General features: G+C 47.2%; 1 protein-coding gene and 2 pseudogenes across 6 annotated transcripts in view; all 3 read left to right on the top strand.

Annotated features, from left to right (window-relative positions):
- The first annotated feature begins 1341 nt into the window (after positions 1-1341).
- On the top strand, positions 1342-2102 carry LOC308509443 (small ribosomal subunit protein uS5-like; annotated as a pseudogene). Its single transcript has one exon. The product of its transcript is annotated as a small ribosomal subunit protein uS5-like (transcript).
- A 1368-nt stretch (positions 2103-3470) lies between these two features.
- On the top strand, positions 3471-27693 carry LOC308509444 (annotated as a pseudogene). Its single transcript has 3 exons — positions 3471-3547; positions 5446-5535; positions 27143-27693. The product of its transcript is annotated as an uncharacterized misc_RNA (transcript).
- The window catches only part of DPP9 (dipeptidyl peptidase 9), a 36418-nt gene continuing 36022 nt past the window's right edge, over positions 27517-27912 (top strand). For all 4 annotated transcript variants that reach the window (XR_013995081.1, XR_013995082.1, XM_081076043.1 and 1 more), the window contains exon 1: positions 27517-27689. The gene's annotated coding sequence lies outside the window, so the exon portion shown is untranslated. The remainder of the gene's footprint in view (positions 27690-27912) is intronic.

The following is a 27912-nucleotide window of genomic DNA, read 5'->3' on the forward strand; positions in this document are numbered from 1 at the left end:
GTCCCACGAACAATGGGCCCCAACAGTAGATATTTATGGATGATGCTATAGGGACCAAGCTCGAGCCTTCCAGAATGTTCTGGAACCCTTCCCAGGCTGTCATTTGCTCTGAGCTCACATCTGTCCAGGAGGCCAGGACATGGAGTTTTGTCCCTGTTTGAAAGATGAGGGGGAAAGGGGAACACGTAGTGGTTAGATTGCTAGCTTATGGTCACACCAAGAAAGGGTGACTGGATGTGTCCCCCCACACTGCCCTGCTGCTTCCCCAAATGACTCTTCTCTCATACCTGCCAGTTTCCAAAACCAATTTTCTAGCTTTCCTGTTGGTTCTATGACACTCACAACATCCTTTCAATAAACACTTTTTCTGTTTATATAATAATACCAGCTACCATCTATTGAGCACCTACTAGGTGAGGGCTTCACTTCATCTCATCCTCATATTCCCAAGTTCAGTGCTAGTAGCAGAAGCAGGCACAGAGAGGTTGAGAGACTTGCCCAAACTCACAAAGCAGGGAAGGGGAAGAGCTGCTGTTTGATCCCAGAGCCCCTCTTGTAGCCACACTGTGTGATTGGTGTCTGTGTCCTGCGTGGGTCCAGCCCCTAGTCTCCAAAGGGTGGCCTCAGGATGCAGAGTCAATGAGGAAAGCCAAGCATCTATAGACCTGGTTTCCTGTTCAGCCCTGAGGCCTGAAAGGACCTTGAATGAACATTGAACACATTTCCCCTTCTCAGCTTTTGGAGGTGCTTCAGAAACATGCATAGATAAAATACCTAGTACAATCCTCCTCGCAATCGTCCTTCCTCTGACTGACCATCCTAGCGGTGGGGTGAAGAAAGCAGAGAATAAGACATACATGTGTCAGGGAAACCCCTCTGATGCTACACCATTTGTGTAGAAACCAGAAAGGTGAGGAAAAGCCGATTAGTGAATAGAGCCTTTCAGGCAGAGAGAACAGTAGGTGCAAAGGGAACAGCAGTTGCAGAGGCCTAGAGGTGGGAACCAGCACTGGAGAATCTGAAAGAAGGACAGATCCTCCCTCATGTCCACTGAGATCCTGGGCCACTGCCTGTGGTCAGTGATAAAGTTGGTCCTTGGAGTCTGTTCTGTGCAATGAGGCTGAGCACTCAGAGTCACAGTACACAGTAGGTGCTCGGTTAATGTTTGTTGAAGAAAGAATGAACAAAGGAAAGAACTGAAAGGGATTTAAGAGCTCAGCCAGTCCAGGAATCAAAAACTCAAATGCCTGCAGGGGCATTTCATGTGAAAGCCCCCAATTTGGGTTATTTGAAAAAAAAGTCACCTTCTCAGAGATTAACACCAAAAATCACCTTCTCCGGATGATACAGATGCTGCGGTTGGTCCCGGAGGCCCCCGGGGCCCTGGAATGGGAGGCCCGCTGTAGCTTCAGCGACGGCATGGGGCTGAGGTCGCGGTCATGGTCATTGTACAGCCAAGGCCGCAGAGCTCGTGGAGGCAAAGCTGGGCTGCTTGTTCGAGGACATGAAATCAAGTCCCTGTAGGAGAGCGGTCTGTTCCCCCTGCCCATCAAGGAATCTGAGACCACTGATTTTTTTCCCCGGGGGCATTCCTCACGGAGGTGGTTTTGAAGATAATGCCGGTGTAAAAGCAGACCCAGACCCCAGACCAGGTTCAAGGCATTTGTCGCCTTTGGGGACCAAATGGACACGTGGGTTTGAGTGTTAAGCACTCCAAGGAGGTAGCCGCTGCCATCCACAGGGCGGGCCATCATCCCGGCCAAGTTCTCCATCATGCCTGTGCAGGGGCGAGGCTACTGGGGGAATAAGGTCGGCCAGCCCCACACCATTCCTTGCAGGGTGATGGACCACTGTGGCTCTGTGCTGAGACGCCTCCCCTCGCCCCCAGGGGCACTGGCATTGTCTCAGCTCCTGTGCCCAAGAAGCTGCTGCTGATGGCTGGTACCCATGACTGCTACACCTCGGCCAGGGGCTGCACTGCCACCCTGGGCAACTTCGCCAAGGCCCCCTTTGATGCCATCTCTAAGACCTACAGCTATCTCACCCCTGAACCCTGGAAAGAGAACAATGTTCACCAAGTCTCCCTATCAGGAATTCACTGATCATCTTGTAAAGACCCATCGTGTAAAAACCAGTTTCTGTGCAGAGGACCCAGGCTCCAGCTGTGGCCACCCCATAATTTTATACAAGAAAAATAAAGTGAATCAAACCTGTTGTTGTTGTTTTTTAAATCATGTGGGGAGACAAACCCCAGTTCGACATGAGGCCTCCTATCTAATGCCTTCATTTTATCTATGGACAAAACTGAGTTGAGAGCCATTAAATGACACTAGAAGTTGTCACAACTCACAATAACTATGAGCGGAAACCATGATGATCATGAGCTTCTGGGCATTGAATGCCTCGTATATGCTTCATGCACATTCTCTCAGTAAATACTTACAACTCCCACGAATAAATTTTGGGATCCTCCATATGTTTGTTTTTTTGACTGACAAGGAATCAGAGGCTCAGAGAGGTTAAGGGACTCATCTAGAGTCACAGAGCGGTAAATGGCAGAGACTGGATTGGAACACAGTCGGCCCGGAGGTAAGTCTTTCGATTCACTTCCTTCAAGAGTGTATTTTTCATATTTTTGTACAGGAGGAAAGCAAGACCCAGTGGAGTGTGTGTAGTTCAATATAGGCAACAGCAATTGATTGAGCCATTCCTTTGAGATCCCAGATCTCAAAACTCAGACTCATTGATCTGGTTCCTGCCCCCAAATCCAGATTTACCCAAGCCGGAGGCTATGGTTTCCCACGCACACAGCAAGTGCTCCAATCCTCCTCGCCTATAGCAGGTGTACACAGTAGGCGTGTTACGATCCAAAAGTTCGTGTGCCACACGCTTCAAAAAGCCAATGTTCAAATCATCCGAGTTTGGAGTAAGGAAAGGTTTACTGATCAAGAAGTCACCTAATCGAGAAGACTGGGGCCTCAGAGTTTCCTCAAATCCATTTTAAGCAAGCCCAAAGTTCAGGCATCGTTTAAATCAAGAGAAGGGATGGAAGGGACTGTTTTTGTAAAAACTCAACTCCCAAGCAGAATTCCTCCAATGATTAGCGTGTCTGAAGCAGGAGCTACCTATTAGGCTGAAGGCCATGGGAACAAGGCAGGCCCAAACAGCACGGGGTCAGTGAGACCCAGCGTTTCACCGTTACAGTCGCTTAATGAGTTCTTTGATGGAGGTTATGGAGGCAACGGCGAGACTGCTAGAGAGCGAGGCTTCTGCTTCCCTCCCCTCCCCTCTCAGCTCCTCGGGGCCTACCCAGCCCCCAGCTACATCCCCCGCGCCCTCGGAGCTCTCCCACCGCAATTACGGTAATTAGCTCTGAGCCTCTTGCTCCGGCGGGAGGAGGAAAGAAGGAGGACTTTGGCCGAGGCTGACCCGCTTCTGGGCGGGCCCTCGGATTGGTCCACTGCGGGCACATGATGCACGCCTTGGACTTGTTGCTGGGTATCCCGGCGTTGCCAGGGCAACGCCTGCCGCGGGTCCTCTCCACCAAGTGCAGGGGAGAAGTGGCTGTGCTGAGGTTCTCGAGACTCCGCAGGAGAGCGAGGCGGGGTGATCTGGAGGGGGAGGCAAGCTGCCTCCCTCCCTCAGCTCTCCCTAGGTCCCAGACCCCCAGCCCACTTGCCCTGGGCCCCCCATGGACCTGACATCCAGCGGGGTGGACACAGCAGGTTCAAGGTCACAGACTAGGCAAGGGGTCACGCTGCCCGCCAACACAGACAGGACCTATGCCAGGGACTCCCCTAGGCACAAGAGGGGTGTACATACAGAAAGAGCACAGACACACAGATCTTGCAGTAACAAATAGTTGCTGAAAAGCCCACCAGGCTCAGAGCCTGTGCTCAGAGGGGGATGACAATAGATGACACAGACGAGACAGTTTCTGTCCCTGCAATCATTACCCTCATCACTGTCGCCCCTGCACCTGACCACTCCCACGTGCAGGGCCTCAGCCTGCATTTCATCTTCATCATGCCCTACACAAAACCCATTTTACAGATGAGGAAACAGGCTCAGAATGGTACCAGCACCTAGCTAGGACGCAGGGACAACACCCTGCAAGACTGTCTGTTAAAGCCCACATACTTACTCACTTTATAAAACTTTAATAATAAGGATGATGCTAATGATAGTAGTATTAGTTAGCTACTGCTGCATAACAAATTATTCCAAAACTTAGTGGCTTAAAACAACAATATTTAACATTTTAATACATGCATCTTGTCATTGTCACCAAACCCGTTAAGAGACTTGGCACCTCTAAGGAAAACGCTGTTCTCTTACATAATCAGGATACAACAAATGCATGAAATTTAACATTAATTTGATGTTATTATCCAATATATAATCCATATTCAAATTTCGCCAACTGTCCACATCATGTGGTTTATAGCACTTTTTTAATTTCTTTTTTGATCTGGGATGTAATCAGAATCCTATGTTGCATTTTGTGTTCCTGTCTGAATTGACTATCTTTGTCTTCCATGACATTTGAAGAAAACAGAGTTGTTTCATAGATGCTTTTGGTTTGGATGTGTCCTATAGTCTCTGTAATTCATTTCATTTAGTCAACAAACACTTATTGAGCTACTACTGCATGCCAGGCACTGCGTCCCAGCAGCAAACAGGACTTACTGTAATAAAAGCAGGTGGATGGGTGGTAGACATGCTTTGAGATTTCCAGCCCTTCCTAATCCTAACATCCAACTCTTCTATTCATTCCCCATGTGACCTTGCATTGGACACTCTCCCTCTCTGGGCTTTAGTTTCATCTTCTGGAAAATGTGGCTGATGCTAGTCTTTACCACCCATATGGATTCTGAGAATTCAATGGGAACACACACGGTGAGAGTGGTAAATCCCGAATGGAGAATAAACAAAGTTAACTTGTGATTTTTTATTATTCAGTGAATCTAGTTCAGGGTTTCTCCTCCTCGGCTCTGCTGACATCAGGCCAAATTGTTCTCTGTGAGGAGCTGTCCATCCTCTGGACTGTAGGATGTTGAGCTAAGTATCCCTAGTCCCCACCCACTCGATGCCAGGAGCACCCTCCCCTAAGTTGTGACAACCACAAAGGTCCCCAAACATTGCCCAGGGTGCCCTGGTGAGGAGACTCACCCCTGGATGAGGACCACTGATTAATGATATGTGATTTTAAAGAATGATGATGATTGAAGCAATCTATAATTAGGAGATCAGACACTCCATATCTACACAACTAAGGACTGAGAGATGCTCACGAGTCTAACGTCACTTTCTAAGCATCTTTGAGCTTGGGGTCTCTGGTTTCACAAGGGTAAGATTTCCCAAACTGTGGTCAGACACTCCGTTGGCTTCCCAGCCTGGGGCCCCAGAGCCACCACCCTGAGCTCATCCGCTGTGTCTATACAGGTCTGAATGTGCCTGCTGGCTCAGCCTCTGTCGCCAGCCAGGGGCTCAGGTTTCGGCTCAGGGCAGTTGCTGGGAGGCCCTGGCCAGCAGGTGAGGGGCTTGGGAGCAAGGCCTCTCTGAGAAGACTGAGCCTGATAATCCCTGTGTTTCTCTTGTCCCCTGCAGACTGTCCCAGCTCACCTGTGACAGCCAGCTCAGGGGCCCAGGAAACAGGGAGAGTCTGTGTGATTAACTGGTCATACAGAGCAATGTTCTATGTATGTACAGCAGTGGTAGTCAATGGGTAAGGGGGTTTTGTCCCCCACGGGACATTTGGCATTGATTAGAGCTATTTTCGATTGGAGGTGCTACTGGCATATAATGGATAGAGGCCAGAGATGCTGCTAAACATCCTAAAATGCACAGGATGGCCCACCCACAAGCAAGACTCATCGCCCCAAAGGTCAATAGTGCCGAGGTGGAGAAACCCTGGCTTGTGTCAGGACTACATTCCGCACACATACCCATCTTCAGCCAAGTGCATACACACACAACCATTTACCACTGCCTTCATTTCATCTTTTCAAACAGAACTTTATTTGTCTGTTTCTTATTACATGAGGGCATATTCCCTGCAGATAGTTTAAAATTAGAGAAAAACACCAATGAAAATGACAGTCATCCATGACAACCCCATGAGAGGAAATTGCTGCTAACAGTTTTTAATATCCTCCCCTGACTTTTCCCCACTATATCTGTGTTCTCATCCATTTACAAAAATGGAATCATGCAGCACATTATTTCACTTAATAGATGGGAAACATCTTTTCATGTCTTGAAACTCTCCTATATTATATTTCTTGATGTGGCTGGCCCACAGTTTAAGTACCAAGTGCCCCATCATTGGGCTTCCTGGTTGTTCACAGTTTAGGGCTAAAGGAACTTTGTAACAGAGCTCTTTGGGACTAAATCTTTGTACACATTCACATTTATTTCCTTAAGATAAGTGGTTGGAAGCTGAATTGCCATATCAGCAAATGGGCTTATTTTAAAGGTTTTAAAGGTTTTCAATGACAACTTATCTACCACCTCCAACCACAAGGCAGTTGATAATTGTATTATCAACTACAACACAGTTTGAAAATGAAATTTGTGAAAAGTTTAAAGAAGGACATGAAGAGGAAAAGTAAATGTTGCAGTTAGTCCCACAATCTCTCTTGACAGTTTGAAGCACACCCTGCCAGAGCTTTTCCTAATGGACACAAACCTATGTTCATGAATTTCACTTCTAAAAAATATGAGGTTACTCTGTTCTTAACCATAAAATCCCCTTTAAAATAAGTAAGACCATCTCTGTTTCCTCTTTGTTTCAGTTTTAATGACATCAAAGGCCTGGGCCCATCTTACTCTCATTTTTCTGTCGGTGGTGTGACCTGAGGGTTGGAAATGTCCTCATTCATTTGTTCATTCAGTACATATTTAATGAACACCTTCTGTGTGCCAGACATTGTTCTGGATGAGTGATGAATAAGACAGACAAACATCCCTTCCTTTATGGAGTTTATAACCTTGAAAGAAAGGGAGACAGACACTAATCAAGGAAGCATCCTACATAACATACAGCATTAGAGAAAAGTATAGGGTTACATGAGTGAACATATAACAGGTGACCAGGGCAGGCTTCCCTATGGAAGCGACATGTGAGCTGAGACTGAAGGATGCATTGGCACAACTAAGAGATGCAGAGAGGAAAGAGTATTCCAGGAAGTGGGCACTGCATGTGCAAAGGCCCTGAGGTGTGAGGGGACATGATCCATTCTAGGCACTGCAACCAGGCCGGTGTGGGACAAAGTGAGAGAGGGTAGATCTCAATTGGAGATGTCACTGGAAAGGTCCTGTTTCTGATGCTGGCTGAGACTAAACTGGGTGTGAGGAGGTGAGATTTGGGTTGGGAGAAGGCGAAGTGTCAAAGGGACTCCCAAGATTCCGGCCTGTGAGGGAAGCTAGATGGTGAGGCTTGATGAGGACCAGGTTTATAGGGAACAGATCATGAATTCAGGTTTGGATTATTCAAGGTATCTGTTAGTGTAGGGGGGCTGTGGGGCGAGGGCATCCAAGAGGTCAGGTGGGAAGTGAGTGAGAGGCTGAGGGAAGAGCTAGAGTATCAAAAATGCTGCTGGAGGGCAGGCAAAGGTAAGGGGTAAGGTGGCATAATGGCCCGAGCACCTGCTTTGGGGCCTGGTAAACCAGCCCCAAGTTGCCCACCACCACCACCACTACTGGGACCCCCTTTTCCAATATTAGAATAAGAACAGGGCCTGGGGAGGGGTCTGTGAGGATTGCAATTGCAGACAGTGGTACAGTCTCCTTTCTCTCTCCTTCTAGAACTTAGAACATATTTCTATGCCTATTAAATCCAAAGCCAGAAAAATTTATATCAAGGTAGCAAGTATTTTCTTTAGAGAGAGATTGAGCGAGAGTGATTGCAATTGAGAGAGAGAGAGAGAGAGAGAGAGAGAGAGAGAGAGACAGAGAGAGAGACTGTCAAGTGCAAAAAATGTCCTCCTGAAACCATGGTGACTGGTATGACAGGAGGTGGATGCTGATGATATTAGTAATAATTCTCTGTGTGGATTTTTCCAGCATGAGTTATTATAAGAGCAAGGCAGCATATAGGCGTGTGTGTGCGTGTGTCTGTGCGTGTGCAAGCGTGCGTGCATGGGTGAGGCTGTGTGTGCATATTTGCATAGTTGTCTGCATGTGGGCACGCATGGATTGTAGGGCTGTGATTCTGTGTGTGGATGTGTTGTGCGTGGGTGTTACTGGGAAGCGTGTGCTCTTTTCCATAGGTGTTCAGAGCTGCCTGTGGTCAGGTGATGAGTCCCATGTGTGTCCGTGTTCCTTTACATGCGTTTGTGTAAGCAGCTCTGTGCACCTGTACATGCGTCCGCGTGCACATTTGTGTAGACACTTGAGTCTGCTTGTGCACATGTGCGTGCAACGCTGTGTGTGAACGACTCTTGCACTTGGATGCAACTGAGTGTTCTCATGCCTGTGTACGTGGGTCATGTGTGTGCGACTCCAGAAGTGTGTATGCACACATTTAGGTGCGTGTGCATGAGGGGAGCTTAGAGGAAAAATCAGAAATGAAGATCTATGGTCTAGTTAACAGTACGGTAACAAACGTCAGATTCCTGATTTTGAGAATGTTCTGGAGTTTTGTGCAAGATGCTTCTGTTGGGGGAAGCTGGAAAGAGGGTACAAGGGACCTTCTGTGCTGTATCTGCAACTTCCCATAGGGCCTATAATTGTTTAAAAATAAAACGTTTAAAGACTCTGGGGCTGAGAAACACGAATTTCACACATTTTTGGGTCTCCTCAAAACAAGCAGGAGAAAATGCAAAAAATCTGGGCAGCCAACCTATGATTTTTGTAAAGTAAGATTTTTAACTGAGAACATGGTTGATGCCCTAAATCTCACAGGTGGGGGATGGTGATCCAGGAGCCATGAGTATTGGGGGACAGGGGGAGGGGCTGGGGGTGAGGAGGCTCAGGCAGACCTGGGCAGGTGCAGGCATGTGGCCATCTGGTGACTCCAGGAGGACATTGGAGGGACTGGGGACACACAGAGTGACGTGCAGGTTCAGCCGAATTGGCGAATGCATGGGACTTCACAGGTGAAAATGAGGAAATTTAATCAAGGCGGAGTGGAAAAGTCAGGGCATCAAATCTCTTGGGGGGTGGGAGGGGTAGAGCAGCTAATCCACCGGGGTGTCAGGTTGTCTGACCACCTGCCTCTGTGGGGGGTCCTTCCCAAATCCCAGGGTCTGGAGTTGAAGGAGTGTGGGGGTGGGAGGGAGACAGAGACACTGAGATGCAGAGAGAGAATGAGGCGGGGCGGGAGGCAGAGGGAGGCAGAGAGACAGACAGACAGAGATGGAGAGACACAAAAAGACTATTTAAACATTTGCTGCCTTTATTGAGCCATTGTCTGCTTGCTTAAAAGGACTCGTCCAGGGAGGTGGTAGAGGAAGGAAAAAAGGGATCAAATATATGTGATGGAAGGAGAACTGACTCTGGGTAGTGAACACATAATGGGATTTATAGATGATGTAATACAGAATTGTACACCTGAAATCTATGTTTACTAACAATTGTCACATTAATAAAGTTAATAAAAATTTAAAAAAATCCCTGGGTATTAAAAGAGAATCTTGAATTGGGGAGGCCAGTTAGCTCAGCTGATTAGAGCACGGTGCTCTTAACAACAAGGTTGCCGGTTCGATCCCCACATGGGCCACTGTGAGCTGCGCCCTCCACAACTAAATTGAAACAACTACTTGACTTGGAGCTGATGGGTCCTGGAAAAACACACTTAAAATAAATAAAAGTTTTAAAAAAAGAGAGAATCTTGAAATATTGGATGAGCTATCTGAAGTAGTGAAGCAATATTGAGCAGGGATTCCCTGGTTGTCAGGAAAAGTGAGGAATATGTTTTTTCTAGGAATGAAAAACTTGGTAATTTGCTAGCTTAAACAACCACCCCCTCTAATCAGGTTAACCTGGTCTAGAACAAAAAATAAACTAAATAATTGTTTTTTTATTAAGAAAAAAAGGATTGGTCCAATGAATTGGTCCATTTAACAGCCTTCTCTCAACAGGCCAGTAATGTATCAATTACCTACTGCTGTGTAACAAAACATCCCCAAACTAAAAGGCTTAAACATCTTATTATTTTTCATGGGTCTGTAGTTTGGTTGGGCGGTTCTTGCCTGGGTACATTCCTGGAGCTGCATACAAAGGGCAACTGAGCTGGGCTGAAAGATCTAAGATTGTCACATGCACATGTGTGGGGCCTGGTGGGGTGGCTGGAAGGCAGGGATCTCTCTCTACATGCTGTGCATCTGGGACTGGAAACCTAGAAACTACATTTTCCAGAATCCCTTGCAGCTAAGCTCCGGATGAAACACAGCCTCTGCGTCGAGCATTGCATGCCAATATTTCATTAACAGTTATGATTATTATTCATGATTAACATAACTGTTATTTCATTAACAGTTATGTTAATGAAATGTAGTCATGCAATGCTCGATGCAGAGGCTGTGTTTCTATCTCATCTGTGCTGTATTTCTTGGCAAGCATGGTGGTGATATGGTATCAATAGAGGTGCGAGGGTCCAGGTACCATTTTTTTTGTGGGCATTAGAAGGCAGGGCATATCCATTTTTGTTGCTGTCCTTGGCGGTTGTCGACCAGTTAAACCTGTTTGAGATTGGTTTTCTGTCCCTTACAACCCAAAGAATCCTAACCAGGAAGGTGAAATATGGATGGATGGATGTTTTATACAGAAGAAAACAGAAAATTTAGTTTAAGGAAAATAATTTCAGTGAGGTCAGGTTCCCAGCTCAACCAAAGCAAAAAAAGTTACAACGTTGGAGCCATGAATAGCCCTCAAGAAAACGTTACTTGAACCACAATGAGGTAAACTGAGTCCAGCAGGGGCTGAAAAGCTTGTCCAGGATCACACAGTGGTGCCAGATGAAGCTCTTTTCCTCCCAGGTAGGTGGAGGGTGGGGGGCAGTGTCGGAGGGAATGAGAGAAAATTTCTCAGTGTGCAGGATTGCCACTAGAAAAGGCATAAAAAATGAGTCATCAGCAAGATGGTTGAGAGGCAGAGCCCTAAATTGCCACTGGTCTGAAAAGGACCAGCTCTGAGACAGGATGGAGAGATGTGCACACATCAGGGAAGATTGTGACGTGGGTGATGTTTTCTTCAAAAACCTCAACTCAGTTTCCAGATGGAGAACGCAAAGTGGCTCGTGTTGTCAGGCTCCTGGGGCACAAAAATAACCTCTGCTCAAACGGTGACTTCTCTGTGAGGCGTCTTTGGGCACCTTAGGATTTTTCACACAACTGCATCCTATATCTGCCACCCCTTTTCCCTGCTTTAGTTTTCTCCTTAGCATTTAATACCATCTAATGACATAGTTTACGTACTGATAATCTTCCCTACCTACCCCTGCTCACCAACTACGATGTCCACCAGAACAGTGAGTTTTCATTCTTTTGTGTGTTGCTGTGTCCCAGCTTCTATGAGGTCTGACAATTAAGTTCATGAACTCATCCTAGAAAACGTGCTACATACCTCACTGCTGAATATCACTACGGTCACCTTTGAAGTACTCCCCTTGTGAAGCTATGCACTGACGCCAATGCCTAGTCCACCCTTCAGAACAATTTTGAAGCTCTTTTTCTGGAATGGCCATCAGAGCTGTTATCATATTACCCTTAATGTCTTGAATGTCATCAAAATGTCTTCCTTTTAATACTTCCTTTTCTTCGGGTAAAGAAAGAGGTCATTGGGGGCCGATCAAGTGAGTAGGGAGGGTGTTCCAATACAGTTATTTGTTTACTGGCTAAAAACTCCCTCACAGACAGTGCCGTGTGAGCTGGTGCATTGTCGTGATGCAAGAGCCATGAATTGTTGGAGAAAAGTTCAGGTCTAACTTTTTCACGCAGCTTTTTCAGCACTTCCAAATAGTAAACTTGGTTAACTGTTTGTCCAGTTGGTACAAATTCATAATGAATAAGCCCTCTGATATCAAAAAAGGTTAGCAACATTGTTCTGACTCTTGATTTGGACTGACGGAGAATTTTTTGGAGAATTGATTGACTTCCATTGTGCACTTTGACGCTTTGTTTCGGGGTCGTATTGGTAAATCCATGTTTCATCACCAGTGATGACATGGCCCACAAGGTCTTGGCAAACTTTGATTCTCCTTTGCTTTTATTCATTGGTGAGCTCCTTCGGGACCATTTTTGCACACACCTTTCTCATGTCAAGATTTTCAGTTAAGATTTTTCTAACTGTTTCTGTATCGATGTTTACTTGGTCTCCTATGCTTCTCACAGTCAGCCAACCATTTTGACATACAATTCAATGAATTTTTGCAATGTTTTCGTCAGTTCTGCTCGTTACTGGCCACCCTGACCTCTCTTCATCAGTGATACATTCTCTCCCCTCAGAGAAACATTTAATCCATTTGTGCACTGCCGTTTTCTTCATGGCATTATCCTCATAAACTTGGACTAACATATCCCTGATTTCATTTCCACTCTTGCCAAGTTTAACAAGAAATTTAATGTTTGTTCGTTGCTGTAATTCAAGCTCAGACATTCTCGCGATGGCACACAAAAACATGCAACAACAATAATGAGCACCACTCAGCAAGACACCGCCATATGTCCACACAAATACAACTGTGAGACACTGATATACCAAGGTTATAAAACCTTACTAAGCTGTTGGTACAGTGCTGCCAATGTGAGCGCACAGTGGCAAGTTCGCGAACTTAGCTGTCATACCTCATATACCCATATCTGGTGTATAGTAGGCACTCAGTAAATGTTGGTTAAATGAGTGAGTGAATACTATGTTCATAATTTAGCCATGAGAAAGAAGGAAAAGCCTTTCATTCGCGACAACATGGATGGACCTTGAGGGCATTATGCTCAGTGAGGTAAGTCAAACAGAGAAAGACCAATATACTGTAGGAGCTCACTTGTAGGTGGAATCTAAAAAAGCTGACCTCATAAAACAAAGTCGGGAGGTAAACACATAATGGAATTTGTAGATGATGTATTACAGAATTGTACACCTGAAATGTATGTAACTTTACTAACAATTGTCACCCCAATACATTTTAATTAAAAACAAAACAAAACCAAAAAAACCCAGAGTCGACCCAGTCCCGTGGATGGGGTGTCATGGTGTCTCATCGATCTGGGGAGACTGATGATACTTTCATCACCGACCTGCTGGTGAGGCGCTGCACTGGGCAGATCAAGGCGTGTGCTCCTTACCAACATGAGTGCTTGGCCAAGTACAGTCAATCCTCAGAACGGAAGAGGAACTGGGCAGCAAGGCCACGTTTGCCGGCAGGAATTGCAGAAACCCACTAGCCAAGCAAGCTCCGGGCAGGCGAGTCCCCGAGGCCTGGTCGCTCATCGGCCTTTGCTCCTGATGTCCACACAGGCAGCTCAAGGCCCCCAGCTGGTACTGCAGGGGCTTCTGCTAGTTCCCTGCCTGTCCCATCCCTGTGACGTTCTCACTGCTTCCTTAGACGTGCTACAAAAGCCAAAGCTGACCATCTGGACCCCTGCTGGAAACCCTAGCTCTGTAGTCATGTGACTGGCCCAAATCACTCTTTTTCTCACCTCACTTCCTAAGTGTCTGGAGCCAACTACGTCTGTGGTATCTCTCCTGTAATCTCCAAGGTGTTTACGGGTAAGATCCCCAGTGCTTTTGTGTGCAAAATAAAAAGGCTTCAGTGACCCATAAAAAGAAACGAAACACAAAACAGAAACAGAGAGTAGAATGCTGGGTACCAGGGCTGGGGGCAGAGGAATTGGGCAGAGGAACTCACAGATACGTAGACCCTGGAGCTCTAACGCCCAGCAGAGTGACTGTAGACATCAACACCGTATTACAAACTGCAAAGTTCCTCAGAGAATAGATCTCCTTTGTTCTCAGCACAACAAAGACATGGTCATTATGTGAGGTGATGGAGGTGTTAGCTAACGAAGGTGGTCACTATATTGCAATCTAGAAAGGTGTCAAATCAACATGTACAACTTAAACTTACACAATGTTACTTGTCAATTATAAGAGTATTGCAATAAAAAAAATTTTTTAAAGGGCCGGCCCGGTGGTTCAGGCGGTTAGAGCTCCATGCTCCTAACTCCAAAGGCTGCCGGTTCGATTCCCACATGGGCCAGTGGGCTCTCAACCACAAGGTTGCCAGTTCAATTCCTCGACTCCCGCAAGGGATGGTGGGCAGTGCCCCCTGCAATTAAGATTGAACACGGCATCTTGAGCTGAGCTGCCGCTGAGCTCCCGATGGCTCAGTTGGTTGGAGCGCGTCCTCTCAACCACAAGGTTGCCGGTCCGACTCCCGGCAGGGATGGTGGGCTGCGCTCCCTGCAACTAGCAAGGGCAACTGGACCTGGAGCTGAGCTGTGCCCTCCACAACTAAGACTGAAAGGACAACAACTTGACTTGGAAAAAAAAGTCCTGGAAGTACACACTGTTCCCCAATAAAGTCCTGTAAAAAAAAAATTTTAAAGACCTTATTTAAATTTCACTAATTGTCCTATTGATGTCTGTTACAATGCTATTTAACTGAACTATAGATCTTATTCAAATGTCGCCAGTTTCTCCTCTTAATGGGGTTCCTATTATTAAATTATTAATCCTCTTATTAAAATTAAATTAATATAGAATTATAAAATTAATCCTATTGAATATTAATAGGATTCTGATCTAGAATCCCACATAACATTTAGTCTCCTCCATTAGAGACAGTTTCACAGTCTTTGTCTTGCATGACCTTGACGCTTTTGAAGACTGGTGACATATTTGTAGATTGTCCCTAAACTTAGTTTTGTCTGATGCTTACTCATCATTAGATTGAGGTTATGCATTTTGGGGAAGGAAACTACAGAAGTGATGGGTCCTTAGGGCATCGGATCAGGAGATACATGATGTCAATATGTCCAGTCATCAAAGGTGTTAACCTTGACCCCTTGGTTACCATGATGGGGGCCAAGCATCTCCACCGGAAGTGACCATTTTAATCTTTGTAATTCATAAGTATCTTGGGGGAGACAGTTTGAGACCGTGCACGTATGTGCATGCTCAAACTTTTGCCTGCTGATTTTAGCATACGGATAGATTTGGAAGGTCAAGCCAGCAGAATGATCCTCGAGTTTCTAAGTTAGGGACTGTGGGTGCCCCACCCATGTCCCCTCAGCCCATCCCAGAGTCACCTGCTGTCAGCTCCTGAATCTTACAAATCGAGGGTGTCCTCTTGTCAGGGCACTGAGCATGGCCAACATGCAGGGTGGGGGAGCCAGTGCCCCAGGAGAGCCCCTCAACCATTGGGACACAGCAATTGATGGATAAAGGGAGGGGCAACTCTGAGAACACACGACGTAGTCTTCCTGAGTCCCCAGCAGTCATGAGTCCCTGTAGCTCAAGGTGACCCAACACATCCTGCGTCTCACCTTCCCCGCCCAGTCTCATTCCCCACCCTCTCGCAGGGTTTCCTCTGCTCCCACACCAACTATTTGTCCCCAAATCCCTGATCCCTGTCTCAGGGGCTGTGGCAAAGAACTGGTGTTCAGGGTACTTTCATGAGTTCCAGCTTGGATTCGGGGATTTTTTTTAAAACAGCTTTATTGAGATATAATTTATATACCATGTAATTCTCCTCTTTCAAGTGTACAATTCATGCTTTTTTTTATCCACAGAAATGTGCAACTGTTGCCACAATCTAATTTAGAACATTTTTGTGCCCCTGTTCCCATTTGAAGTCCCTCCCTGTCCCCCACACCCCCCGGCCACTAACCCACTTCCTGTCTCTGGATTTGTCTGTTCTGGACATTTCCCATAAGTGGAATCACACACTGTGTGGCCTTGTGTGTCCAGCTTCTCTCATGAGCCCCGTGTGTTCAAGGTCCATCCACACTGTGGTGTCAGTGCCTCCTCCTTTTCACGGCCGAGTAACAGTCCAGTGTGTGGATGGACCACGTTCACCCGTTGATGGACACTTGGATTACTTGCACTTTTTGGCTATTATGAACGCACCACTATGAACATTGGGTACACATTTTCGGGTAGACGTACATTTCCATTTGTCTGGAGTATAGACAGGAATGGAATTGCTAGATCCCGTGGCAAATCCACATTTAACTTTGAGGAAGGAAATGCTCTGACCCCCAGTTATAACCACTGTCTCTGATGCCCTGTTTCTTAATAGAATTGCTGGTTTGCCTTTCCCACCGGAAAGTCAGTCCCCAGAGGACAGGAACGTCCTTCTGTTTTTTTCACTGCTGTGTCCCCAGGATTTAGCCCAGTGCCTGGCATGCAGTAGGTGCTGGATAACTTTTTGTGAGTTTAAAGGAAGTGAAGCTCATGGACAGCTGAGCACAGCGTCTGGCATATCCAATACCTGTAACTACTGATTTCACATCCAAATGCCCTGGGGACGGGGGGTAGGCCTGGGCCTGGACCTCCTCTCTTTTCATGCTTGGTTGTGTGGGTCTTTCTGTCTCTGCCTCTTTCTCTATTTCTCTGTCTCGTATCTCTCCCCTCTTACTGCCAAGTGCATACACTTTTTTCATCTGTCAGCCTCCGTCTGTTGGTCTCTCTTATTGTTGTCTCCGCCCCCTGCCACCCCCCTTTCTCTGTCCTGTCCCTCTCGATCCTCCCCACTCGCCCCCTCGGAGACTGTGCCTGTCAATTGTCCATCAGTATCTTCTCCTTTTCTGCCTCATTTCCCTCTTTCCCTTTTCCCTGACTTTTGGTCGGTCTCGAGCTCCATCTTGTTCCCTCGTCCTCCTTTTGTCTCCATCTCTGTCCTTCTGTGTCTCTATCCCTTTGTACGCATGTTTCTGTCTGTCTTTCTGCTGTTGTCTCTGCCCCTCTGGGCTCCCTGCCCACCTCCATGCCCTGTACGTGCAAACAGGAGGGAGCTGCAGCCAGCAGGTCTGGGGACCCCGCTTCCTTGGTTGCTAGGGTGCTGGGGCCCAGGAGGGGCTGCGGGCTCATTACCCTAATGGTGTCTGTGGAGGGCAGGTGCCCAGCCGCCCAGGAAATGGGCCACTTAAGTCTTTTCGAGCTAATGGCAGCCTGTGGCCATTTCTCCCTGCTGCTTTCATGGCTGGGCTGGGAGAGGGCAGAGGGAAGGGAAAAAGAGGGGAGATAGGGGAAGTGAAGTGAGGGGGAGGAGAAGGAGGGAAGGTAAGGTGGGAGAGGGATATATCTCCATTTCAGCCTGGGTGTCCTGGGAAAATGCATTGGGCTGGCTGGGAGGGGCGGGGAGGCTGGACACACATTTGCACCCCTCCCCCCGCACATTCCCACTCAGCGGCACCCCAGAGCCACACACACCCTTCGTCACAGGCACCCCCATGCTGCTCGGGCGCTTCTTGGGACCACACCCCCAAGACCCCTGGGACCCACCGAGCTGCAGACATGCCGAGGCCATGAACACAGTCATGCCAGGAGAAGTGCCTGAGGCCACGTGCAAGGTCTTTGCCCAGGACCCAACATAGAGAAGCAACACACACAAGACACAGCTCGGCCAAGCTCACACACACGGACATGTGTCCACACACATGTGCACACACTCACGCAGTCACAGACACACGAATACATGTCCACGCATGAACACAACATCACAGGCACACAGACACATGTCCATATACATGTTCCATGCACACTGGGCCACAGGCACATTACACATGAATACACATGTTTACAAGGACACAGACACGTTCTTGTGTCCACACTCATGTTCCCACGCATGTGGTCACGCACTTGCACATACATCCACACAGAGACACGTCACAAATACACAGAGGGACATACGCCACTCACTTGCGGCCACGGACACACATCACAAATACAACCATACACATGCTCCGAGACACCACATGTCCACATTCATGCACTCATAGTTACACATGGTCACATGTACACACACATGATCACACATGTCATCAACCCAACCACACCCCGGGTGGGACAGAGGCCCAGAACCCTCACCTATGGTCACAGACGGAGAGGTCACACTCACACTGACACACACAGAGGTTAAGCAAACTGTGCTTTGCGCACACGGCACTGAGAGGCACGGAGAACTCCAAGGACACGCACTCACTAGTGAATGAACGGTCACGCACACACTTACAGCCTGCATAGGCACCAAGAGCACCTCGCCACCAAACACCAATACACGTGGGTTGCGAATTCACCTTCACACTCCCTCAAACCCATGGTTAGGTGCAAACCATGCGGAAACAGACACCACAATTACAAACGACACACGCAACTGCAGCCAGCCAGGTGAGGTTGTCCCCAGGCTCTGTTCATGAAAAAAGCTCTGTTCATGGAAAGGAAGCCCAGCCTGGCCTGAGCCGCCAATCTTTCCCAGAGAAAATGGCCATCCAGGTTTTTATATGAAATCATTTGAAAAGAAAAAGGAAATAAAGAGGTGTGGCCAAGACCAGCAAAACGGATGGTCTAGAGCCAGCCTCCAATTCGCACAGGAACCCGTCACACCATCAATAGTTGGGCATCCCGTTGGCCTGTCTGAGCCTCCACCTTCTCTTCTAGAAAATTCCGTCATAACAGCCCTCTTCCCAAGGGCCTACTTGGAGGATCACGGTGAGATGCCAGCTCAACCAGGGTACAGAGGGAGGGCCCCTGCCCCCTCCATCTCCCTGTGTCTGCCTGCCTCTCTCCCTGGATCTCTCTGTCCTTTGCTGCTACAGTCTTACCCCATTTTGGTCCTTCTGTCACATGCACACACGCCAGCCAGGAGGAAGCAGGTGAATTCTGCTCTTGGCTGAGCTGAACTCTCACAGCTGCTTTGATTTTGAAGAATCAGAAGTGGTGTGTATGTATGTGTGTGTCTGGGCATGTTTGCGTGTGTGCATTGGGTGGACGGGGTGGGGGGGATGCGTTCTCGCGAGGGATCCGGGTTTGAGACCAGCCTCCACCTCCCCAGGGAACTGAGCTCTTCATTTCTCTGAAGGGCCTATTGTACTAAGCTAGGATAGGGGCCCGTCCATCCCTCTTCTGGGGAGCCCCATCCAGGAGCCCCTACCCTCCTCCTGTGCTCTAGGCTCACACCGACCTGGCTTTCAGTCCTAGCTTGGACTTGTTCTGTGATTTTGGACAAGTCACTACCCCTCTCAGAGCCTCAGTTTCCTCATCTGTAAAGTAGGGAGAATAGTCGCTATGAGGCAGGGTCGTTCCCTTCCACCCTCTCCCCTCCTTCTTCCCTCCTCCCCCCTTTTCTCCTACCTCCTTCTTGACCTACTGAATTCACTGGGATTTTGCACAGCAAGGTGGGGCCGGGCCACAGCCCCTCCCTCCTGCCTGGCTAATTGGGGTGCTCCAGTCTCTAGAAGCGGCTCCCCTAGCCCCCTGCCCCCTTCCTGCGGCTGCCAGCTCACTCCTGCAGACAATGCCTGGAGCCCACCGTCCTTCAGAACTGCTGTAATTTGGTCTAATTCAGCCCAGGAGATAGCGATTAGAGCTAATAAACAGACCCCTACCCCGCTTTGTCTCACACAATCCCCAACCCTGCTTCTATCTCCCGCCCACCCCTCTTAACCCCCCTCCCCCCACTGCTGTCCAACTCCTCTCCCTCCTCCCAGTCAGGGGAGGGCAGAAAGAACAGAAAGGCCCTCTACACCTCAGTTTTCCCGATTTAGGACATGGTTATACAGTTGGTCCCCAGGAACTGGTGGGGACCTGTCTCCCCTGCACCACTGGGCTGGACAGCCTGCTGTTCAAATCAGCCCCCTCCCCTTGTCCTAGAGACACCAACTGGCCCCATTCCTCCCTCTGATCACCCTGCCTTTTTTCCCCATCTCTCTACTCTCTCCCATATCCAAGGTCAAGGTTGGGACCAGGGGCTCATGGTCCTGGCAGGCTGGAGTTGGGGGACCAAATAGGGACCAAAAGAAAATTCTGCACAGGATTTGTTGGCTTAGTGGTGTGGGCCGGGCTTAGGGGAACCAAAAAGGGGGCAACAGTCAGGACCAACAATATATGGGGGTTCGTAGGGTGAGGGGAGGGAGCGGACAATGAATCTCCTGAGAGAATCCTGGAAAAGGGCTGCATGCCACCAGATATCTGGGCACCCCATGGCCCAGTCAAATTGACACATAGCATTAACCTTTGCATAAAACCATTCTTTATGAGGACTAGCTCATGCAACCATTCACAACATCCAGACTTCACAAGTGAGAACCTGAAGCACAGAGAAGGTTAGTAGTTTATCTGATGTCATACAGCAATTAAGTAGCAAGCCTGAGATTTGTACCCACGTGCCAATGCCTGTGTTCCTAACCGCAAGGCTATAGTGCCTTACGGTATGAATACTGAGCAAATGTAGTAGACTCTTGGGCAAGTCGGCCATACTTCCTCAAACAAAGGAAGAGATTTCTAGAAGGGAGTTGAGAAACATTCATTCATTCATTCATTCATTCATTCATTCATTCATTCATACAATTAATGTCAATACCACAGGTTGTCTACTGTGGACAGACCAATGGTTAAGACACGTGGGCCTGGCGTGGGGAAAAGCAGAAACAGCAAGAAGACTTCTGAAGGGATGATCTGTTGGTGTCAATGTTTTTCTGCTTGAGTGGGAACAGGTCAAGGGGCAACTGGGGAGAGAGCCAGGCTGAGTAACAGGTTGAAGGGCACCACTGACTTGCTATGTGCCAGGTGCCTGCTCTGGGAAGCCCTCCCTGTGCATCATTACCCATTTAGTGCTCACAACAACCCCAGGAGGCAGGTGCTGTCATAACCCCCATTTTACAGATGAGAAAACTGAGGTCATCGCCGGACACTGCTTGCCCAGTATCACAGGTGGCACCCAACAAGTATAGTCTGTGATAGTTGGAGTGTCTGTGCTCGTTATTTGTTATATGACACCCCCAGCGATGTGGGTGGGTGAGGAGCGAGAAGCAGGCCTGGTGCACAGACAGCACACAGCAAAGGAACTGGAAAATTTGGCTGACAATTTATTGTGTGAGTTTTCACATGATGGCTCAGCCTGCTCAGCGGTTGGATGTCAGTCTTTTTTCATCGTGGACTCCAGGAGGGCATCAGGGATGAGAATCCCCATGTTGGATCTGAGGCAGACAGGAGTGTCCGTGGAATGATTCTTCCCGTCAATGGCCCACGCCAGTGCCCCTACCCAGAGGGGCCCTGGGGCCAATTAAAAATCACCTTGGATGTTCTCTATTGGGCATCTATTATGTGCCAAGCCCCATGGTTATGCCTTATTTTATTTAATCCTCCCATTACCCTCCATGAGATAGCACTGTTATTATCCCCATTTCACAGATGAGGAAATTGAGGCTCAGAAAGGGAAAGCCACCTGCCCAGTGTCACACAGCAAGGCTGAGTTTACCAGGACACCCAGAGAAAATGAGAGAGAAACCCGGTCCTGGGGAAATTCCAGTAGGTTCTGTGTGTGTGTGTGGGGTTGGAGGTTGGCGAGACAGACTGGGGAATAAGAGTTTTCTCATGTCCCTTTGTCACTCTCCTTCCAATGTCCCATCTCTCCTTACATTTAGCTTTCAGATGAGTGACAGTTGATTGTGCAGAGCTAAGAATATTCCTGAACTACACAAAGTTGCCTCGAGAGACAGGGAAATGAGTGGCAGAGAGAGAAAGAAGGAGGCAGGGAGGGAGGAAAGTCTCACCCTGCATGCACGATTGCCCCCAGCCCCCAGGCCTCCTCCTTTTGTAGTTTCGGCCAACCTCCCAGGTCTTCTATGTCCTTTATCTACCATTCTTGCATCTCCATGGCAAAAATAACGACTCCTTTGCCACCATCTCTTGATGAAGAAAGCCACTTCTGTATCTATAAGCACTGGGTTAACTGTGGCAGGGTATAGAAACGTGTGGTCTGGAGTGAGAACGCCAGAGTTAAAATCCCCACTGCCTGGCTGTCCAACTTGTGGCTTCACCTCTTTGGGCCTCAGTTTCACCATCTGCATAATGGAATTAATAATCACACCTCACAGGGTAGCTGAGAGAATGAAATGCATTAGAAGAGTGTCCAGTGCCTGGAGGTCTGTAATAAATGTCATCTATTATCGTGGATGTGATGATTGAGGTGTGTGAAATAGAATTTAAAGAACTCCAAATGGCAGAATTGGGGGAGGGCCTCCAGCATGGACTTACACAAAAGGCATCATTTCATACATCGATGAAAATGGCAGATATGGTGGAGTGGGGAGTTCCCAGCTACTGCAAATGTCGCCTGATAATCAAAGAATTATCACCATGGTATTGAGAATAAACGTGATTATTATCCTTATGACACCGAGAGAACAAATAATTTAAAACTATTTGTCAATAGCCAAAATTCCTCTTAGCCGTTGCAGGGGCCAGTGTGAGGATGAAGGGAGAAAGATTGTTTATGAAACTAATACCTCTTTCCCTCTTTCTCACCCTGTTTCTCTCTCTCCAGTACACAGCTCCTGGAGTAACTTAAATCTGAGCCTTAGTTTCCCCAACTGCAAAATGAGCATAATGAGTGTCCAAACCCCCATAAGGACGGTTATAATAAAGATGGGAAAAACACCCAGTTCAGGACCCAGCACCTTAGCCATCATTATCTAACTACTAGTTAACTAATTTGTTAACTTTCATTATTTTCTTAACTAATTTTTCATTGAAAAAGTGAAACCAGCTCACAGAGAACGTCAACTGTTTCAGAAATGCCTTCTTTATTGTTTTAAAAAAGACTCAAAGTGAATATTCTATATTCTTACCATTTTTAATGGGTTTTAATTACGAAGCGAATACTTGGCTCATCCAAATTCAATATGACAAAAGGGTGTACCATGAAAAGCAAGGCTCTCTCCCACCTGTTTGAAAAAGGTTTCATGACCTTTTATTTGTAGTTATCTTGATTACCTTGAACTTCATCTGTGTAGAAGGCAGTCTAATCTAGTTACTGCTAGAAATTACCTTCCTCACGGTGTCTCCTAGTTGATTGGAGCAATTTCCCAAGCGTATCTATTTTCACATGTCTGCCTGTGCAAAGAACAGCCAGCCCCATCTGTTGTTTGCCTTTTTTTAAATTTCAAATGTCTGGGTGGGGGTTGGAGGGGGGTCTTTCTACATCAGCACATCCCCCGGCTCCCTTCTTAACTCCACTGTATTGGTGGGGGTGCCATTTTTTACCTAAATGAGTTGTAAATGAAAAGAGGTTTTTATATTAGAGCCATGATTCTCTTGTCTCCTGTGCTTTTCTGTATGTTTGGGATAGTTTAGAAAATAGAAACTCAACCTGTATAAAAGTGGATGAGTAGAAAGCCAGTCCCCCTCCATCCGAGCACCCATGAGCCAGCCCCAGGTACCTCACCCAAAGGTAATAGCCAGCCATCCCCGCTGCCCATTTCACGGATTCCTTCCAGAGATATTTCATGCATATACCCAAATATATATATATATATATATATATATATATATATGTGTGTGTGTGTGTGTATATATATATATATATGTGTGTGTGTGTGTGTGTGTGTGTATATATATATATGTCCAAAAAATGTATACACGTTTTAAGAAAACTGTATTGAAATTGTAATCCTCAATATTTACCGATAACAAAAGATGAATACAAGTCACGTTTGACTTCTGCAATTACAAGAGGGGCTCAAAGTGGTTACCATCAGCGTCCAGACACTTCTGATTACAGCAAACTGCTGCTTGAGCAACGTTGACCAAAATGTCCACTTGTATACGTTTTTTGGCACCACCAGTATCTATATTTATATTTATATCTCTATCTCTATCTCTATATCTCCTTTTTGGATCGAGATTTCTATAATTGACCACGTATGACATACACCTCCCCACATTGCCCTACCTCTGAACACAAAGTGTTCTCATTTTATGGTTCCCCCAAACTGTGAGTGGACATTTGGGCTGTTTATGTTCTTTTGCCCAGAAACCTATCAGGCTACGGTGTCTTATATTCCTGACAGTGAGAAGGCTGATGTTCTAATGACTGTTTCAGATTGATGGCCTTTTATTTGATTTTATTTTTAGGTATCTTGATTATCTTGAACTTTATTTATGTAGTAGGCAGTCTAGTTTTGTGCCATGCACTTGGGAGCCAGACCCCCCTGGTTCTGACTCTCCATTCTGTTACTTAGAAGCTGTGTGACCTTGGGCAAGTTACTTAACTTCTCTCTGTCTCCTTGAGCATGTTACTAACCTCTCTGTGCCTTGGTCTTCTCTCCCATTAGAAGACGGTTGATAATGCTGATAGTGCTGGTATCGTGAGGTCGATAGGAGGACTCCATGAATTTAAAATGTGACATTTTCATAGAACAGTTCCCAGCTGCGTTTCCACTACTTCATGCATGTTAGTTTCAGACATACACAAGGTCTGATGCAGCTAGCTGTTGCATGAAATGTTTCCCACGCTGGAAACATTGAATCTCTATGCACTGACCTTCTTTCCTTCCTCTTTCCTCTTCCTCCTACCTTTGCTGAAGGCTCCTAGAGCGGCTAGACTCCTGCTAGGACAGGCCAGCACCCCTGACTGCTGAGGCAGCCTGTTTGGAGACAGAGACACTTCTGCAAACTCTGGGGTGTGTGTTGAGGGGTGCGGGTCGGATTTTGAGATGCGGAGGTCTGGGGCTCAGCGTGCAGCTGGATGGGAGGATGGGGTGGGCAGCGGGGAGGGGGTGATGCTGGGGTTGAGGGCAGATTACACCATGCTCTGCCGGCCGTGCCCCTGCTGACACCTAGTGGAAAGACGAATTATCACCCTTTTCATCCAACGTGCCTCTCTGAGTGTGTATTGTAGCCACCCCCAGAATATCTACCTGACCTCACAAGCCCCCCACCACTATTTCCATCTTTTGGCTATCGTGCGTCTTGTTGCTGTGAATATCTGTGGACAAGTTTTTGTGGATGTATGTCTGTGGATGTATGTCTTCAGTTCTCTTGGGTAGAAACCTAGGTGTGGACTTGCTGGGTCGGACGGTCATTCTATATCTAACTTTTTAAGGAGCTTCCAGACTGTTTTCTATAGCAGCTGCACCATTTTCCATTCCCACCAGCAATGTGCAAGCATTCTAATTTCTCCACGTCCTCGCCAACACTTGTTATTGTCTGTCTTCTTGATTATAGCCATCCTGCTGGGTGTGAAGTGGTAAGTCTGGTCAATATGAGGTTCTAACTATCCCTCCTTATCACCAGCCCCAGGCCAGCTTGAACTTCTGCCCTGGCATCTCCCCAACCCCACCCCACCCCAATTCACAAAGTAGGTGGTCTGTAAATACTTGTTCAATGAACAAATGGATGGAATATTATGCAGCCGTAAAAAGTAATGTTACAGAAGAATGTTTAGTGAGGAGCGAAGATGTGGTCAGCAGAATAATGCCCCCTCCCCACGTCCACATCCTAATCTCAAGAACCCATGACCACGCTCCCTTACCTGGCAAAAGGGACTTTGCAGATAGATTAACTTAAAGATCTTGCAGTTAATTTGCATTGGGGTCGGACTGATGTAATCACAGGGATCCTTATTAAAGGGAGGCTAGAAGTCAAACTCAATGAGATGTGACGATGGAACCAGAAGTTGGAATGTTGTAGGACCAACAGGAGCCAAGGAATGCAGTGGCCTCTAGAAGCTGGAAAAGGCAAGGGAATGGATTCTCCCCTGGAGCCTCCAGAAGGAACCAGTCCTTCCTCACCTTGATTTTAGCCCCCAAAGACCAATTTTTGGACTTCTGACTTCCAGTACTGTAAGATAATAAACTTGTGTTGTTTTCAGCCAGTGCCTGTGGTAATTTGTCACGGCAGTGGTAGGAAACTAATACAGAAGTATCAGTGTATATTACTATGTGACAATTGGGCTCTGAGGCAAAAGGAAAAATATGTGTCTCTCAGTATATGTTTTATGTATTTTTTAATGGCTAATTTCCCTCCCCCCCAGAAGTTGATGTTGAAAATGTTACAAAGTGTTTCCATCCATTAAATGCAGGAAAGTAAAATTATAGTAAGTTCTTAACATTGCTTTAATATACCTACTTTTAAGTTTCAATATCCTTTAATGCTCTGTCCTTTAATAGCCATTAGAAATACATAAAAACAAGTACAGAGGGGCACACGTTTTTCCACTTGCCTGACTCCAATATGATTTGGCAAGGCACTGTCAAAACCTGTCCTGATTTAAAATTTTGGTATTTGTTCATTATGGAGTTATTCTGTCATTAATATGATACTTTAGAATCGTGCAAAATATTATTTATCTTGATTATTGAGTTTTTTGGAGACCCGGTAATTTTTGCAGCTGAGGCCAGTGCCTTACTCTTCTCACCAAATCCTGGTCCTGTGGGGGTGGGGAAACACATTTTACAGCAGTCTGATCCTAAAGTCTTGCCACAACCTCCCTTCCCTTCTATTAATTAAAAAGAAAAAAAAAGACTTCTTTAAAATGCAAAAAGTTAGCTGTGGGTTGAGATGAAAATTATTTTCTATGTCGGGCTTTTTTTTCCCCTTCTTCCAAATGTCCTGCCCCTAGCGTGCAGACAATAAAAATACTTTACAGAAAGTTGTTTTAGAAAGTGATTTGGGCTCAATCGACATCGTACATACCTGTAGACACTTAGGTGATATTTTCAATAAAAATGCTATGAGATGAATTAATGAACCATTGGCTTCCAAATGGGTTTGTGAGCAATTTTTGTGTTGGCTTTAAATAGGACGTGTGTTGACGATGAGTAAAGACGTATGTTTATTGGATATTTTCCTCCTTCCAGATTCCATTACATCAAGCAGAGTGGTGGGTACTTAGGAAAAGCGGAAATCGTTTCCGACTACCCGCAACCAAATGAAACTTCATTTTAGGAACTACAATGTAACAATTGTTATAACATTGTCTTTATATAGTAATCTCAAGCACCTTCCCCTCCATGTGTTTCCGTAGTGTAGCGGTTATCACGTTCGCCTCACACGCGAAAGGTCCCCGGTTCGATCCCGGGCGGAAACAGAGATGTCTTTCTTGCTTGTAACACGGTTTCAAGTTTTATTTCAACGTCACAGTAAATTTAAAAGTTACTTCAAACTAATAGCAATACTAGTTATATGATTTTATCAGAAAAGAGACAGAAAAGCTCTACGAGCAGCCTGCGTTGGCCGGGAATCGAACCCGGGTCAACTGCTTGGAAGGCAGCTATGCTAACCACTATACCACCAACGCGTCCGCGAACAGACTTTTCTCCAGGCATCCTTAGCAAAAAAAAAACAAAAAAACAACAACAAAAAAAAACACAAAAATCACTGGATTGGCTGGACGATACCAACCTACATGGGGGTGTTTCTCTCTGGCTTCCCGAAGACACCGCCCATGGGACGTTCCACGCCACTGTCCTCGAGGGCTGTACCTGTGCGTCTCCCCCCAGTGCCGAGGCAGCCTTGGTGCCGGCCGGGAGGTGGCCAATCACTGGCCACCGCCCGGGCCGCTCGACTTCCGGGTCAAAGGGGCCTGAGCCGCCTGGTCCCCAGTGTACGCTGTCTCCGCTGTCCCCCGCGCCCGCCACTTCCGGGGCCGCAATCCCGGGCATGGAGTCGCGAGCCTGAGGCTCCTCCGGCCCCGGGAGACCCTGCCCTGCCTGGCCGCCGCCCCGCGCCAGCCCCGAGCCCCGGTGAGCAGCACCCGCGCGCCTCGTCCCTCCTCGGCCTCGAACCCGAACCCTCCATGGACCCGCCCCGCCTTCCCCCCGACCCTGGACCCGCCATTGACAGGCCTTCCCAGTGCTCTCCGCCCCCGCCGTGTCCCGGACTCTGGCGCCGCCGGCCTCCACCTCGGTTTCCTCTCCGCCCCGGCGCCTCCTCTGCCTGGACTACCTCTCGCCTCGCCCGGCCCGG

This window comes from Rhinolophus hipposideros (genome assembly GCF_964194185.1).
Source record: "Rhinolophus hipposideros genome assembly, chromosome: 16".
Lineage (NCBI taxonomy): Eukaryota > Metazoa > Chordata > Mammalia > Chiroptera > Rhinolophidae > Rhinolophus > Rhinolophus hipposideros.